This window comes from Lactuca saligna, chromosome 2 (assembly GCF_052625555.1).
Source record: "Lactuca saligna cultivar CGN05327 chromosome 2, ASM5262555v1, whole genome shotgun sequence".
Lineage (NCBI taxonomy): Eukaryota > Viridiplantae > Streptophyta > Magnoliopsida > Asterales > Asteraceae > Lactuca > Lactuca saligna.
In genome coordinates this window covers 19,482,692-19,499,044 of record NC_136418.1, presented here as the reverse complement: position 1 = coordinate 19,499,044, position 16,353 = coordinate 19,482,692, and positions in this window count along the sequence as shown.

Sequence of the window (16,353 nt, the reverse complement as noted above, 5' to 3'; positions counted from 1 at the left end):
CAACGTACCCTTCTGTACGCGCAGAGTACTCCTATTGATCCCAAAGTTGCAACTTTATCCTTTAGGCTTCTCACGGATTCACTCTTTTATCCGCCAAGGACTTCAAATGACAATTATTAATAAAAGAGAGGATTCAGAAATATCAGAAAATTCCGGGATGTTACAAATCTCCCCTACTTAAACTAGGCTTCATCCTCGAAGCCTGCTGTAGTGCACGAATTCGGATAATACTCCTACATTGCAGCTTCCAGCTCCCCCAGTCAACTCAGGTCTCTTCAGACGCTGCTATCGTACCATTACCAAGATAATCTTTTTTTGTGCAGGACTCTTACTTTTCCGTCCAGGTCGGCCACTGGCCTCTCTACTTAATGTTGGCACACTTCAACCTAAGTATCACCCAATGATACGTCAACATTCCCGTATTACATGCACCTTCATAACTTGCGAATGATGGATATTGCCATAATCCAACTTGGGTAGAACATGGGTAGATGGAATAGTTGGTGATGATGCGACTTCGTGCCTATTGAGTAAGCCTTGGTGACGATGCGACTTCATGCCTATTGAGGAAGCCTTGGTGACGATGAGACTTCGTGACTATTTGATAAGCCTTGGTGACGATGTGGCATTGTGCCTTTTGTGTAAACCCAGGTGACTATGAGACGTAGTGATTTTTGTGTAAACCCAGGTGACTATGAGACGTAGTGCCTATTGTGTAAACCTTGGTGACTATGAGACGTAGTGCCAATTGTATGAACCCTGGTGACTATGCAACGTAGTGCCTGTTGTATAAACTGTGGTAGCAAATGGACATTGTGCCAGTTCCTTAGGTAAATCCATAGGAATGAATGAAGAAAGTATAGTCAATTCTTAGGGTAAAACCTTAAGAAATAAAGAAGATAATGGGGATGGGTAATTGGGTTGATTGTTTGATGATTGAATATAATAAATATATTATTATGGGTTGAAAACCCTATATGCTCACCAAGCTCCCAAGCATGACCCACTCAGTTTTCTTTGCATTATAGGTAATGGCACAAGAGTATAAGTTGGTGGACTTGACGAGAGATTTTGGATTATAAATCAGTGGTTATAAATGACTATTGTAAGGTCTATTTTATATTGTTTATGCTTTTGATTTGTATCGGCACATGACATCCCGAAGTTTTATTATTTAATAAAAATACATTCTTTTTGAGAAATATTTTGATAAATGGTTATCATATTTTGTTTTTGGGACAAATTCCGCAACTGTTTTCTTTAAAAGATAACTCTGATTTTAAAACAAAACATAAACAAATCGGTCTTTTCTGGCCATGAAATTGGGGATGTCACAGTTGGTATCAGAGCATTAGTTTATGCGAACTAGGAAATCTGTAGGATTTGTAGACTTAAACTTAGAATGCTAAGCAATGATTGTGAGATGAGTGTCTACCATATTTTAGACATGACCACTAATATATTTTAGGAAAGTTGCCTAAAATGCTTTTATGTGCTAAATGTTTTATGTGATAGCTATATTGATGTTATTCTTTGTTCGGATCTATGGTTTGTTGCCGACCGGATCTGGAAACCTTATGTGTTTAGGATTCTATGCGTATGACTACGATATTAGAACTAGCATGTAAACGTTTCGGGGTGATAAGGAAATTTCTACGTTTATCGTAATTAAATCTTTCTTATCTTAAATTCTCAATTGGTACACCGAATCTCTGCTTGGATGTACAAAGAGGTCATGGTGAAGACTCGTAGAGGAATTGAGTAAACGGAGGAAATGACGGAGGCTTATGATAGTGGATGACACATATCGGAAGATATCATGAGAGTGATTTCTTACCTTTAGTTTATGTTTGATAAATAACGAAACGTTTAAAGGAGTATGGTACGTCTGAAGTACACCTATGATTGGTAGGATGATGGAATGGTTGGTGTAATTCTTGGAGTTGTCTTATCGTCTAGAATTCCTATCACCAATCGAGTTGAAGTAGAATTGATGATTATAGATAGAGCAATGAAGAAAGCCTAGTAGAGTCTACGGAAATTTCTATGATTATTTGGACACTTTCGTATGTGTTAAATTGTGGTGTGATTTTCTTGTATGGTGACTTGGTCGACTGCGGGACAAAACTTGGGACGGGTATGCGTAGGTGTGAAAGGAAGTCGATGCATATACTACCGGAAGCACAGGACTCGCACTTGGATCAGGGAAAGTCACAAGGTTACCAAGAATCTAGTGATTGATCTCATTTTATTCAAGTATTTCGTTACCATTGTTTCGGTAGTGACTAAGAAGATGATTGATATTCTGACCCTAGCGGTCATATCAAATTAAGTCCGACTACGATGAGTTTGTTACGTGGCTCATAGAACCAAGTTCGAGGTAGCATCTGAGTCAAGTCAGAAAATTAAAATCAGTGCGATCGATAGCATCACGCTCGTTGTTAAGGAAGCTTGTAGCTAGAAGCGCTACATGTAAAAATGTGATTATATCACATTAGAATATGATGGAAGGTATATTCCATTTCGGAATTTGACTCTATGAGACTTGAGTCTAAGCGTTGCATCATACGATGAGAGGTCATCAGGACACGACCCATCGGTCTGTTACAATAGATAAATGAATGTATTTATCCTAAGAAGAAGAAGGAGTCCACAATAAGGATTTATTTTATAAATTGAAGGTTACGATTGAAAGTCCAACATAGTATGAAGAGCAGATGTAAGATTGAACATCATAGTTATTATTTAGGATGGAAATTTAATGTTTGGAATCATTATTCAAGCCCTGTTTCATTGATGATTCCGGGACATAATCATCCTAAGGGGGAGATAATTGTAAGACCCGTAGATTAGGGCTAGTCAATTTAGAGACGATAAGCATCAAAAACGACTATTTTATAGAAGATTATTTAGAATATATAATCTTAACTAGGTTGTAGCATATGTCACAAGGTTTCCGTGCATATAAAGAACGCCGAAATCCGAGTTATAACGAAGAAGTTATGACCGGTCGAAGTTTTGCGACAAACCAGTACGACGCTAAATGACGTAAAAATTGAATTTACGTTAGATTGATATTTAGCCTTAGCGATCTAAACACAATTCGTAGAGTTCGTTAAACCATGAGCGTGCATAAAAAGAACGTCCGAATCTGACTTCGTATCAGGAAGTTATGATTTTTCTAAATTTCGATTTAGCGGTATGCAGCCCGAATACTCGATTTGAGATCGAGCGGTTTTTAGCCGAAACAATCTAAACGAAAATCGAAGATCTTGTTGATAGTAGTCCAACGGTAAAAAGACAGATGATAACGGACGTCGGATGAAGAACATGGGTAAATGAAATAGTTGGTGACGATGCGACTTCGTGCCTATTGAGTAAGGCTTGGTGATGATGCGACTTTGTGCCTATTGAGGAAGCCTTGGTGACGATGTGACTTCGTGCCTATTTGATAAGCCTTGGTGACGATGTGACTTTGTGCCTTTTATGTAAACCCAGGTGACTATGAGATGTAGTGCCTTTTGTGTAAGCCCAGGTGACTATAAGATGTAGTGCCTATTGTGTAAACCTTGGTGACTATGAGACGTAGTGCCAATTGTATGAACACTGGTGACTATGCGACATAGTGCCTGTTGTATAAACCGTGGTAGCAAATGGACTTTGTGCCAATTCCTAAGGTAAATCCTTAGGAATGAATGAAGAAAGTATAGTCGATTCTTAGGGTAAAACCTTAAGAAATAAAGAAGATAATGGGGATGGGTAATTGGGTTGATTGTTTGATGATTGAATATAATAAATATATTATTGTGGGTTGAAAACCCTATAGGCTCACCAGCCTCCCAAGCCTGATCCACTCAGTTTTCTTTGCATTACAGGTAGTGGCACAAGAGTATAAGTTGGTGGACTTGACGAGATATTTTGGATTATAAATCAATGGTTATAAATGACTGTTGTAAGGTCTATTTTATGTTGTTTATGCTTTTGATTTGTATCGGAACATGACATCTCAAGGTTTTATTATTTAATAAAAATACATTCTTTTTGAGAAATATTTTGATAAATGGTTATCATATTTTGTATTTGGGACAAATTACGCAACTGTTTTCTTTAAAAGATAACTCTGATTTTAAAACAAAGCATAAACAAATCGGTCTTTTGTGGCCGTGAAATTGGGGATGTCACAGTTTTATAAATCTAAAACGTGAGAAATTAAAATATATACATAAAAACACACAATCAAGTTTTTGGTGCCGTTGTCGGAGAGCAGTTTTCAATTAATTTAGGACCCGTTTGATAGTTGCTAACTGAGAAAGTACTTATTGGAAAAGGCCTGTCCAAGTAATAAATTTTGACTGAGTAAAAAACTATGTTGTTTGATTGTACATGTGACTGAATGTGCTGACTGATGCAAAATGACCATTTTATCCAGGTGCTCTTTATAATAATAATAATAATAATAATAATAATAATAATAATAATAATAATACATGAAACTTAAATAATAAACTATAAAATATTTTCAAGTTTATTTAGCGATTCACAAACACCCTTTTTCTTTTTGGTGCTTTTAATAATGAACATTTTTTATTTTATATAAATTAGTTTTACAAGTTTAGGGGGGGGGGGGTTGTGCTAATTCCTAAAACTATTTTTGTAAATGAATTCGATATTGGGGTAGGTTCTATCAACATGAAGAGCTTCAGCGACTAGCTTTTCCATTTTCAGAAACAAGGATCCGTTTCTTCTCTTCAATGATACAACAACAATAGAGAATGTGTCGTCATCTGTTGTTGAACTTGCAAATCAAAGTTCCAGGGAAAGTTTTTTGATCCTTAACCTAAAATTCTCTCATCGGTCATTTTAAAGGAGGCCTCACTCAAGTTGGTTGAAACTGGGAGTGAAAGAAAGGGAGAGAAGGAACGGTATGGAAAGGGGAAGGGAAGATTAGGAAAAGCTTCACATTCAACGATTGTTCTCAGCTTTCTCGCTCATACTTCTCTTACTGAGTCAGCCATCCTGATTTGGTTTAACAAACAACATCAGCTGACTAAGTCAGCCAAATACGTCTGAACCAACTCGGTCAGGCGTATATCAAACAACCCCTTAGTTTTTTTTGATTATTCATTATTTAGTTTTTGCATTTTTAGTTTTATTTTCTTTGATAACAACTCACTTGTCGGGAATGCTTTTGTTGATTTTTCCAGGAATTTGTGATCATCGCATTTCTTGGTTTTACTTTATGCATGGGTTTTGAGATTGCAAGCCATTAGGGAATTCTTGACTTGATTAGTCTACAACTTTGGTGATTTATCCAACTCAATCCTCGAGGCGTAGTATAGCATGTCATATGGTGGTGGTTAATTTGAAGACCGAACTCTTGTTACTCTTGACTAGTTTGGTCGATTCTTATTCTGCTTATTATTTAATGGTGCAAAGAAAAGAAAGGAAATAATCTGACGGGTCCCAAATTTTTTTTTTTTCTTCACAATCCACTTCTTGCATGCAAGGGATTAAATCAACAATTGAAGCATGATTGCGACGGGGACGAATGATCGTGATATTTTAGTTATGTTAGTGTTCTTTTATTTTTTATTTTTATTATTAGTTTGGTTAATTTTGTTTTCCATGTTGATGATCTCGATGTTTTAGATCTTTGCAAAAAAAAATTGTTCTTCGAATGCTTTTAGAACTTCAACACTTGGGGTTGAATGCTGATTTGTCATGAGAGAAAAAAGCTATGATATTTTTGGAATATTACAATTGAAGACCATATTGTTGGATAAGTGTAGGGTTCCCACATGAAGAAGAGAAGATTTTTTTGAATATTTTTACAGAAAGAAAGCTTGGGAAAATTTGAAATAATAATCTAAAATTGAGTCTAGTTCAAAATTGTTATATTGTTGCATTGAGATCTAGGTTTCTAGTGTTTTGTGGGACAATCTAATGCGAGTTTCAATGTTTACTTGATGTGATATATGTTGTAATGTATTTGTGGCTTTCCTATCCTAGTGAAATCATGGAATAAAAACACAACCTTTCTCAGTTTGAGGATACAATTTGCTTAGCATTGTGTACCAGAAATGTATCCAGAAGAGCTTAAGTAGTTATTGCACCTTAGACTAATACCTCTAACCAATAAGGGTTAAAGTTAAGTTCCTTTGCTTAAGCATATGTTTTTTTAAGGATTTTTAGTTTTGAGTGAAAAAATAGAAAAAAGAAATAAAAGTTGCAAAATTGGGAAATATGAGTCTATAAATCTATGAAGATCAAGAAATATCATGAAGAAAAACTTCAAATAAATCGAAGACTCAAGAATAAGGTGAATGTTTCCAAGTTATTATATATTGTATTTTTATTTTCCAGGCTATTTCTCCATATGTATGTTGGGGGTTTTGACTAAAAGTACCTTGAGGTTAAAAAAAATTATGGGGATAGATTCAAAGGTATGCATAAAATGAGTGTTGTTCAAAAGAAGTGGGAAAGTGTTTATGAAGATTGTGAGTATTTAGGATTGGGTAAGTTCTTATGATATTAGACACAAATACATGCATTGCGGTCTTGGAGTAATGAGGAGGCTCAAAATGTATTTTATTGTGTTATGTTAGTTGCCAAAGTCTTGATATGATGATAACAAAATCAATTTTGTATGAGGACAAGCCAAAGCCAAGTGTAAGGTATTTTGATGTGCACATATTTAACTATATAATTTAAAGCATATTTCTAATACTTTTAGCTACAATTATGTTTATTTTAGAACAAAAGAATCATATTATGTTTAAAAATATGATTTTTGGCGGTACAGACTTGCTCGAGACAAAAAAGAAGCATACGAAGAGCTAGAAGCAGAAAACAGGAGCTAATGGCTTAGCGAATCATATTATGTTTAGAAGACCATCTTGGGGTGATATCCGACACAATGTTGTGGATGGAATTTTTATGACCAATCAAATGGCTTAGCGGATACGGGATTTACACGAGGACCACGTTGTCATGGCGGTCAACCATGTCGTGGTGATCAGCTTTTTGGGAATCTATAAATTTCGAGCAACTGGACGATTATTATGAAGTGTAATTATCATTGGCTGACAAATAACTCCAGAGCTATCATTTTGAGGGACTAGAAGGTAGCTGGAAGGTCGTTAAGGTGTTATGTAGTGAAGATCTAAAGGATTAGAGAGCGGATTCATACCAGAAATCATTTGGTTTGTTGTTCTAATCATAATTAGCATTCCAATGTGATTCCATATGTGTTTACTTTCTGATTTTGGTGATAAAAATCCTTTGCTTTGTGTTTATGATTTGATTGCTTTGTGTTTATGATTTGATGAATCTTTGAGATTATGGATTAATCATGATTAGCATTCCAATGGTATTCCATATGTGTTAAAGATTATTACTTTATTCCCTATTGCTGAATTAATAGAGCTTAGATGATTATTCTAACTATGTTCATTTAAATCATATTTGTCCATGATCATCGGTGATTATGAATATAGTTAGATCAAAAGATAGGGTTAGGGAATAAAGTGATGAAGCTTATTGTGCATGCATGAGTAGATGACAATCTATGCATGATTTAATTTATATGATCATTAGGATAAACAAAGATCAAATCTTGCTTAGTACGAACTCAACACTGATTTGCATTACTCTTTGTTAACTTGATCAAAGAATTAATATTTGTGTTCAAATCAAAGGATTAGTAGTCTAATCATGATGCTAGTCATATTATGAATTAGTGAATAAGGAAAAAATTTCCATTGCACTTAGTAGTTAGCCAATATTTTGAGATGAAATCCAATCTGAACCAAAGTACGTGAAGAGATTTGTCTTTAGTCAGTTAATCGAGATTTGTTGTATAGTATTTATTCGAGATTTAATACCATAAAACCATTGTTTATTGTTTTTGTGTGTTTAGTGTAATCTATAATCAAAAACTCCAAATCAATTCACCATCATCCCCCTTGAGTTTAACACCTGGTCTTACCATAACTATACTATTTCACGATTAGTACACTGCCTAATGTGTTTATTAGTCTTGTTGCGATAAAATAAGTTTTATAAATTTAAAACTTGAGCAGTTACAATATATACATAAAAACACACAATCAAATGTGTGTGTGTGTGTGTGTGTGTGTGTATATATATATATATATATATATATATATATATATATATATATATATATATCCTGATTGTTGGGCTTTGTAGCGGGGTGGTCTGTCACGATCCCTTGAGACAAATGCGGGTAAGTGTGGAATGTAGTATGGGCTTGTACTACTTGAAACACAAGACCCATATTGTTAAAAGAAAAACTTGAGACACACTTGAACAAACTTTAGAGAAAATATAGTTGCGGAATAGTTTATCTCAAAGGATCTAAAAGCCTAACAATAATAATAAGTTAGAGTTAGATAATTAGAGGGTTAGGTGCAAAAATGCAAGGAAATAGAAATGACAACATGTATTATATCAAGTATACACATAAGTTGGTTTGAAATCACTTACTAACTTGGTTTGAATGACTTAATCACAAAGTTTGATATCACTTAATAACTTGGTTTGAATGCATTCCTTGTTAAGAATCTACTTATGTGTATACTTGATATAATACATGTTGTCATTTATATTTCCTTACATTTGCGCACTTAACTGTCTAATTATCTAACTCTAACTTATTATTATTGTTCGGCTTTTAGATCCTTTGAGATAAACTATTCCACAAATATACTTGTTCTAACGTTTGTTTAAGCGTGTCTCAAGTTTTTCTTTCAACAATTGGTATTAGAGCCAAAGTGGTCTCCTTTTGAACCAAAACTCTGATTTTCAAAAAGCCTTCTATCCCACTAAAGCTCATTTCTTCAAAAAAAAAAAAAAAAAAAAAAAAAAAAAAAAAAAAACTTTTCAAAACAAAGAAATATGGCACAAGCATTATTTCTCAATGTATCAAATAATATTGGTGGTTCAAATAGAGCATCGGTACTTGTGGCAAATGAATATCATCACTGGTCCCAAAGGATAGAAAGATATTTAAGAAGACTTGGAAGAGACTTATGGAGATCTGTTGAAGAAGGACCTCATGTTCCTGTTCTGACTCCAGTACAAGCCGATGGAGCCACAGCCCGACTAGGAGGAGGTCAGCGTTGTATCGTCCTACCAAAGACGATCTTGACAAAATGGAAAATATCTTTGTTGCCGTTTATGAGATTTCGTGTGGAGTTGCGCCTGACAACTTCGACATAATCATAAATTGCAATTCCGCAAAGGAGATCTGTGATGTTCTTAAAAACCTATATGAAGGAACTGATCAACCTCAAGACAAAAAGCTTACTACTGCACTTAATGAGTTTGATAACTTTAAAGCTCATGCAAGTGAAAGTTTGGAGGATTCCTTTAAGAGGTTTAATTTGATAGTACAAAGCTATCCAATGCTGACACGGTCCGAAGCAACCATGAAACAAATCTTCAGTTTCTAAACGGTTTAGGAAGATGTTGGAAGACTGCCAAAATGATTGTTCAAGGGGATAGAAAAATTCATTCTCTGTCTCTCTATAAGCTCTATGGTGAATTGAAAGCCCAAGAGTCTACGGTACTCAAAGATTGTGCAGACTTCAGTGGTCCACTTGCTCTCGTAGCATAATCTCCTCACTCTGAATCATACTCCACCGCATATGACAACCCTCCATAATAATATGAAGCAGACTCAGAGTATGACGGTGAAGAAGAATTTTAGAAGGCAATTGCTCTTGTCAGCCAACAAGTCAACCAATTAACACCTTCTTCATTACAAAAGAATCAACAATATAACAAACCACCTTTCAACTGCAATCTGAACTCTCAAAACAATCACTCTCGTTTCACTAAAGGCCGTCACCCACCACCCTAATCTCAAAATACTCAACCCAAGGAGGCACCGAAGTCCATCCAAACCACTGACTCTGGTACTCCCTCAGAAAACAAAAGTGATATTGTGATATGTCACAAGTGCAACAAAGAGAATCATTTTGCCAAAGTCTGCAAGGCAAATGTAGTAAAATATAGAGCATTATATCTTAGAATGGCTCAAGAAATGGAGGAAAAAAAAGGAAGAGCATATGTTGCTCAAGTAAAAAGTGACCATCAAGTTTGGTCCTCTGGGATGAAGATGAGGGCATCAGCAGCCTCAAAGGAAAAGGGAAGATTTGTATGATAACGACTGCTGATGAGGATGGCTCTACAAAGATGGAGAAGAATTATTGCTATATGGCGAAGGATAGGACACTCAGCATTGTCGAACAGGTAAAACTTATGATTCAAACTCTAAATTATAACATGCATGATTATCAGCCCTTCATAGACAATCTTAATGACACATGTGATGCTGTCCTTACAGACTATAACAAAGCATTAGATGAGAAGAACATTGCGTCCCAGTAGATGTTTCACGTAAGAGGACAATTGGACAACAAAATACTCAAAATGTCTATGTTAGAAAAGGACTTAATGTTAGAGAAAGATGAAAGAATTTTGAGTGATACACAGATAGAAATAGCTTTAAACCAGAGAGATTTAGCTCAGAGTGAAATTGTACGTTTAAATATTTTAATAGAGAAATTGTTTAGTGAAAGTGAAACCATCGACAATCTTGTTAACGATGGGACTACTGACAATACTTACAACTGGGGTTGGTCCAATGGGTACTCTACCGCAACGGACTCATCTCCCCGATTCAATAAGGACCTTCCCTACATTCCTACGGACTGTGAATTATTGTTTCCGGTCAATGACAAAACAATTCCTGAAGATATCAAAGCTCACTTTGGTAGTCTTCACGATCTAAGTAACAATTGTGTTATCAAGGAAATTCTCCCTGAATTTTCTAATCCTATAGATAGCATAACTTTTCCCAGTTCTCAGACTTCATCAATTGCTAATGAGGAAATTTTCTTGGAAGGTCCGGAAGTCTCGATGGACTTCCTGTCTCTACCGTCAGACCGCAGTCATGACCCACAATCTATCCATCTACCTTCCATCAATTGTCCTACCAATGTATCCACTCAGACTTATTCTGCTGTTGTTCAAAGCTCCGAACTGTAAAACATAGTCAAAAGTATCGTGACCATCCAATCAATTTATCATGAATTACCAATCGAAAAATTTGAAGTTGGTCAATGTTCCTGAATCCTGAACTCTCCAGTTCGGATGAATCAAGTCCTCGTCTTTCAAAATTACCAAATGTTTCAAGGAAACCGCAACTGAATGTCACTGACTGCGGTTCTCCTAAAATTGAGGTGAAAAAGGCTTTCATAGAAGAAATTCGATCCCGTGGCAAAAAGCGGGAAAATCTTTCAAAACAAAAGTAACTTGTCAAAATTCCTAAGTCTAGGATTCCAGAAAAACTTGTTTTCTCAAATTATCTGTCCAAAAACTTTGCATTCAAGAAAACAAAGAAAAGGGAATGTATAGTTTCTAAATTCATCTGGCATAACCCAAAAGAAAGAAAAGTCTTTTCAAAGAAATGGTTTTCAAATATATTCCTCAGATGATCCAAAATGGAAGAGTATTTTGCCAACTCCAACACTCTTAAAGTCACATTAAAGTTTTAAGAAATCACTTCACAAAAGGTCCACACGTGCTTTGACACCTGTAAAACCTGTTTTTTCAAATTTTACGAACACCACTGTCAGACCTCACAACCCTCGGACTGGTCACAAGCATACTCCCTCACCAAGACCACTGACCAAACAAAATGTCAAGGTAAAAGACAAACGTTTAGTTTGCAAATGTCAGTGTCAAAATATTTTTTCTCATGACAAATCTCGTTCTTTTCAAAAAAACTCGTAACTTTTCTCAATCTCACAAAACTCCAAAAAATCTCAAACACCCAGGACTAGGCTTAAAAGTTAACACGAAACCTATCCCTAGAACCTCGTATCATGCATTAATTAAGAATTCATATGTTGCCTCGGGCTCCAAACTCGTTTGGGTGTCCAAAATGACCGTTTAATTATTAGGCTTTGTGCAAGGAGGACCAAGAAGAAGAATGGTTGATCGATAGTGCCTGCTCCGTGCACATAACCGGAAGGTTGGAGTACCTTCGGGGTTTCAGGCCAGTTTGCAACGGGGGTAACGTAAGATTTGGCAACAATGAGAATGGGATCATCAGAGGTTATGGTGTTCTTACCACTGCAAAATTTTCTATTCAAAAGGTCGCTTATGTGGAAGGTCTTAAACACAATCTCATTAGTGTTGGCCAACTATGTAAGGCAGACCATCGGATTGAACTTGACAACCAATTATGCTACATAAGGACAAGAGATAGGAGCACTTTCCTGATCAAATCCATATCCGATGTTCGGTACTATGTATCCTTTGGATGTCTCTCTGATCATTGGCTAAACGCAACTAAGTTTCCTATCAAAAGCTATATCCGAAGTTAGCTGGCTCTGGCACCACAAGCTTTATCATCTCAACTTCCGGTATATCAACAACCTGGCCACATGGGAACTTGTCCAAGGTCTCCCTATTCTTAAGTATCACAATGACACTCTCTACCCTGCATGTGAGTGTGGCAAACAGTCCAAAGTAAGTCATCCTATGGTGATCGACTCCTCAATTTAAGAACCACTGGAACTTCTCCATATTGATCTTTGCGGTCCATCCACCATAGCCAGTCTTCACCACAAGAAATACATACATGTTATAGTTGATGACTTCACATGTTTCATATGGGTTTTCTTTCTTAGACTCCAGTCAGAAACACCGCAGACACTCATCAATTTTATCAAGGAGATAGAGCTTCAAATCAACCTAACAGTGTGTCACATCTGTAGTGACAATGGAACCGAGTTCACCAATCATCTTCTAAATAGTTTCTTGGTTTCCAAGGGCATAAGTCACAATTTCTTAGCTCTATACACACCGCAGCAGAATGGAGTAGTAGAGCGAAGGAAATGCACTCGCGTAGAAGCAGCCAAATCCATGCTTAATTTTGCCAACATTCCTCTCTACTTCTGGGCCGAAGCAATGGCCATGACATGCTTTGTGCAGAACCGAAGCATTATGTGCAAAAGTCTCAGAAAAACAACATATGAGGGCCTTAACAACAGAAAGTCTAATGTCCGATTCTTTCATATATTTCAGTGCAGATGTTTTGTGATCAACAACAAGGATCATCTCAACAAGTTTGCACCAAAATCTGATGAAGGCATCTTCCTTGGCTACTCAACAAAGAATGTAGCCTATAGGGTTCTCATAAGACATACAAGACTAATAATTGAAAGCTTTGATGTAAATTTTGATGATTATTATGTCCGCAACACTGCTCCTTCCACCGAAACGAAAGCAATCCTAGAATGTGATGTTCCTGACTCTTCGGGTGTATTAAACATAGTTGAAGTTAACTATAATGATATCTTCGACCCAACAGAGATTACTAAACTATCTGAGGTTCTAGTGTCTCCTGAAGCCCAAATGCAACATGCTGAAGTATCTGGTCCTATGCTATCCGATGATGTGCCACTAAATACTTCCACCTCGCCGGTTGAGGGGGTAAATTCAACTCACGATCATACGACAACCATCGAGGTTCCAGTACTAGAATAAAAAGCTCCAGTTCCTCTCCGCAGAGGATCTCAACCATCAAACATTTATTCAGACTCAGATGATGAAAACATAGAGAATATCGACACCCGAACTGACCCAAGAGATTTCTCAATTCCAATAATCCAGGGGGGGCATTCTCAAGATTAAGAGGAACTTCCATCAGCAATCCAGGGGGAACCTCTTCCAATTTCTCAAGAAAATGCTAATCTCACATCAATAGTCCAAGATGATTCCGCAGGCTGTTCTCAAGCCCAGGGGGAACTTCCATCTCCAACCACAGAGTCTTCCGATATTGAAGACATTCCCTCTACGACAGCTGTTAATCATCTTCAACCCCATCTACATATATGGGCGAAGGACCACCCACCGGATCAAATCATCGGCAACCCATCCGCAGGTATCCAGACTCGATCTTCCAAGGATTCATCTGATCATTGTCACTACACAAAATTTATGTCCTCAGTCGAGCCCCGAACGATCAAAGAAGCATTACTAGAACCAGACTTGATATCCGCAATGCAAGAAGAACTAGAAGAATTCAAAAGAAACAAAGTGTGGTAACTCGTTCCAAAGCCGCAAGGTCACACTATTTTTGGTACTAAATGGGTGTACAAGAACAAGTTGGATGAATCCAGTGCGGTCGTAAAAAAAAGGCAATGCTAGTTGCCAAGGGATATAGTCAACTTGAAGGTATTGACTATGATGAAATGTACGCTCCGGTGGAATGAATGGAAGCAATATGAATCTTCTTAGCATACACAACTCACAAGAACATCAAAGTACATCAAATGGATGTGAAAAGTGATTTTCTCAACGGTGAATTAAAAGAGGAGGTTTATCTTCAGCAACCTCCTGGCTTCGAAAGTCTTGAATTTCCTAATCATTGCTACAAACTTGAAAAAGCAGTCTATGGTCTGAAGCAAGCTCCAAGAGCATGGTACGAGACTCTCTCAGAATTTCTTGTCTCATCTGGGTACAAAAGAGGAGTGATTGATCCCACTTTATTTAGAAAAGCAAACGGTAATCACCTTATTCTTGTACAAATATATGTGGATGATATCATCTTCGGATCTACAGATCAGGGAATGGTGGATGAATTTGCAAAGCTCATGACCAGTAAATTTCAAATGAGCATAGATAGAGAGATTAATATCTTTTTAGGTCTTCAAATCAAACAAGTTCCGCAAGGAATATTCATCCATCAGGAAAAATACACCTCTAAACTGCTAAAGAAATACTCAATTGACAATTGTTCCTCAGTAAAGGTCCCAATGCCTTTAGACATAAAATCTCCACTGATCCTACCGGTGAATCCGTAGATCACAAAACTTATCGAGGAATAATTGGTTCGTTGATGTGCCTCACCGCAAGCAGACCATATATTGTCTTTGAAACATGTGTATGCGAAAGGTATCAAGCCGATCCAAAAATATCACACATGACCTTACCCAAGCAAATTCTAAGATACGTAAAGGGCAACAAGACTCGTGGTTTATGGTACCCCACAGGAAATGACTTCAGCCTACAAGCATTCACTGATGTGGATCATGATGGATGCAGACTAGATTGAAAAAGTACCTCCGGTGGATGTCAATTTCTTGGTGGAAGACTCGTCAGTTGGTCATCAGGAAAACAAAGTTGTGTATCACTATCTACTGCAAAAAGCTGAATATGTGGCCGCAGCTAGCTGTTGTTCACAAGTATTGTGGATAAAAACACAACTTATGAACTACGTATACAGAATGATTCGGACACCAATTTATTGTGACTTCGAGAGTGCTATAGCGATTTCTCACAATCCTATTCATCACTCTAAGACGAAGCATATTGAACTCTGGTATCATTTCATCAAAGACCACATTCTGAAAGTTCTACTGTAGTCATCTAACCATCCATCCACAATGATAAAAATCCATCCGTAATGAAGTCTCAATCCGCAATCACATTGATTAATTTCTCAATTACTTCATAAATTCTTGAAACGTTGTGTGCTATTTAATGATCCTTCATTAAATAAGAAAAACATTCTAAAAAACATTCATTGTGTAGCATTTAACCGTTTCAGTTCTACTTTTCAAATAAACCTTGTGTCAGACCTATTTTGGGTATGATGACAAAAAGAACAGTTTTCCATAAAAAAAATCTTTTAAGAAATCTTTTTCATTAAACCATCTCTTCTTATTACATCCAAAACGTCAAATATGTTACATCTTCCTCTTTTTTACAATGGATTAACCCCCTCACCACACATTCTTCAGACGTGAGGTTATAGGGTCTGACATTTCATTAAATGCAACCTCTTTTGGAAAATTCAAAAAAACAGTAATATAACTCTTTTAACTAAATGATATGTGGTTGGGATTGATTCTCCTAATCTAAATAAAAACATTTTTTTTTCTTTTTTTACCTTTATCTAATTCTGCTTAGGGTAAAATCAATAAGGTTTCAAATACGCCACTATAAAACCCTCTTTTTCTTCCCCAAGAAAGCTTTACGCTTTCTGAAACTCTCAAGATGAACTTCATCGTCTTCATCGTCTTGCACCCTGTTTTCCTGCAAGTTCTTCAACCTCTTTTTTTAAAAAAAATGGTGAAATTGGGTATCTCAAAGAAACATTCCAAGGCATTTGCCTCTATTCACCCAACTAGTTCAGACTCTGCTTCAAGGAACCAAATGCCTACTATTGCATCAAGCAATTTTAGGGTAGTGTTCGATGTGCATTCTTCTTACAATGCTTCAATCAAATTGATGATAAATTTTCTATCAAAT